Source organism: Hetaerina americana, unplaced genomic scaffold (assembly GCF_022747635.1).
Source record: "Hetaerina americana unplaced genomic scaffold, ioHetAmer1.1.p SCAF_1063, whole genome shotgun sequence".
Classification (NCBI taxonomy): Eukaryota; Metazoa; Arthropoda; class Insecta; order Odonata; family Calopterygidae; genus Hetaerina; species Hetaerina americana.
The window spans coordinates 1-2,500 of record NW_027286141.1 but is presented as its reverse complement, the minus strand read 5'-3'; the positions used below and the strand labels follow the sequence as shown (position 1 = coordinate 2,500).

The following is a 2,500-nucleotide window of genomic DNA, read 5'->3' as shown; positions in this document are numbered from 1 at the left end:
ATTATAAAATCGTAGCTTTGGAACGAATTGGTGAAGAGAAAAAGGGACAAAGAAGGCGAGCAGTCGGGTGCCCGGCTTTCAAAAGCCGGCTTTAAAAGACACACGCCCAACTCGCTCGCAAAGAAGGGAAAAAATTCCCAGTTTGTATGTTTCGATGAAACGAATTTTTTACATAAAATGAAATGAAAGAAAGAAATTCTAAACGGTGGATCACTCGGCTCGTGGATCGATGAAGAACGCAGCTAACTGCGCGTCGAATTGTGAACTGCAGGACACATGAACATCGACGTTTCGAACGCACATTGCAGCCCTCGGATTTTGTTCCCGGGCTACGCCTGGCTGAGGGCCGGCAATTCAGTTCGCGAACGGAAACGTTTGCGTACTGGGGCGACGAGCATCCCTCGCTGGGATGGATCGTCGCCCGGATTGATAGGGGGCTCTGCGGGAGATTGGGCGAGACCCGTCCCCGCCGGTCGAGGTGAGACGCTTCGTTATTTTTTGACGGCGTTCGCCTGCGGATCGGTGGGGGCTCGGTTATTACTCCCTCTCCACGGGCAACTATATCATTTGGGCCGACCTCAGAGCAGGTGAGACCACCCGCTGAATTTAAGCATATTAATAAGCGGAGGAAAAGAAACTAACCAGGATTCCCTTAGTAACGGCGAGCGAACAGGGATCGACTCCAGGGCCAAAGCTCGCGCCCCCCGCGGGGCGCCGAGCGCTGTGGCGTTTGGGAGCGTCCAATTTCCCGAGGGGCGCCGGAGAGTCCAAGTCCCTCTTGAACGGGGCCACGGCCCGGAGAGGGTGCCAGGCCCGTGCGACCTCCGCGCTTGCCTCCCGGGAGGGGCGCTCCTCAGAGTCGGGTTGCTTGAGAGTGCAGCCCAAAGTCGGTGGTAAACTCCACCTAAGACTGAATACGGCCACGAGACCGATAGCGAACAAGTACCGTGAGGGAAAGTTGAAAAGCACTTTGAAGAGAGAGTTCAAGAGTACGTGAAACCGTTTGGGAGTAAACGGGTGGTACCCGAAATTTCGAAAGGGGAGATTCAGGTCTCGCCGGCGACGGGCGAGGGTCGCTTGACGGATGGCGCGCCGGCGGGCGGGGGGTGACCCCCGTCACAGGCGCGTCACCCGGTGGCCCTCGAATGTTCGTCGTCGGTGTGACGCACTTCTCCCCGAGTAGGACGTCGCGACCCGTCGGACGCCCGGCCCCAAGGGCCCGGGTGGAGTCCCGCCCGCTCTCGAGCGGAAAAGGACCCCGGGATCCCAGGCCGGATGTCCGACGGTAGGAAGCGAAAGTCGACGCGCCGCAAGGCGTCCGGCCCTCCGCGAGCACCCTCGGGGGTTAGGGTTCCGGACCCGGTCCGATCCCTTTCCCACCGTGGGGCTGTCCGCGAACCGTGAGGTGTCCTCGGACGGCGTCGAAAGTTTCGAGTCCGCGACGCTACGGCTTGGATGGTCCACCCGACCCGTCTTGAAACACGGACCAAGGAGTCTAACATGCGCGCGAGTCGTTGGGTCGGACACGCTCCGCTAAACCCATAGGCGCAATGAAAGTGAAGGCCGCCGTTCCGGCGGCCGAGGGAGGACGGGGTCGTTCGCTCGCTCCGGCGGGCGTCGGTCCCCGCACCCCCGGGGCGTCTGATCCCTCATTGCGAGGGGAGGCGCACCCAGAGCGCACACGTTGGGACCCGAAAGATGGTGAACTATGCCTGGCCAGGACGAAGTCAGGGGAAACCCTGATGGAGGTCCGTAGCGATTCTGACGTGCAAATCGATCGTCGGAGCTGGGTATAGGGGCGAAAGACTAATCGAACCATCTAGTAGCTGGTTCCCTCCGAAGTTTCCCTCAGGATAGCTTGCGCTCGGAGGAGAGTCTCATCCGGTAAAGCGAATGATTAGAGGCCTTGGGGCCGAAACGGCTTCAACCTATTCTCAAACTTTAAATGGGTGAGAACTCCGGCTTGCTCGATTTATCGAAGCCGGAGACGGGGTCCCCTCGGGGGCCCCTGGGATCGGAGTGCATAGTGGGCCACTTTTGGTAAGCAGAACTGGCGCTGTGGGATGAACCAAACGACGGGTTAAGGCGCCCGAATCGACGCTCATGGGAAACCATGAAAGGTGTTGGTTGCTTAAGACAGCAGGACGGTGGCCATGGAAGTCGGAATCCGCTAAGGAGTGTGTAATAACTCACCTGCCGAAGCAACTAGCCCTGAAAATGGATGGCGCTGAAGCGTCGTGCCTATACCCGGCCGTCGCCGCAGGGCGGACTCGGCTCCGAGTCGAGTGCCGCTTGACGCGGCGACGAGTAGGAGGGTCGCGGCGGCGTGCGCAGAAGGGTCTGGGCTCGAGCCTGCCTGGAGCCGCCGTCGGTGCAGATCTTGGTGGTAGTAGCAAATACTCCAGCGAGGCCCTGGAGGGACTGATGTGGAGAAGGGTTTCGTGTGAACAGCCGTTGCACACGAGTCAGTCGATCCTAAGCCCTAGGAGGGGAAATCCGA

The 2,500-nt window shown here is 59.7% G+C and overlaps 1 non-coding gene across 1 annotated transcript; it reads left to right on the top strand.

Annotated features, from left to right (window-relative positions):
• The first annotated feature begins 194 nt into the window (after nucleotides 1-194).
• Nucleotides 195-349, top strand: LOC139700681 (5.8S ribosomal RNA). Its single transcript, XR_011703830.1, has one exon. It is a non-coding gene; the product is annotated as a 5.8S ribosomal RNA (ribosomal RNA).
• The last annotated feature ends 2,151 nt before the right edge of the window (nucleotides 350-2,500 follow it).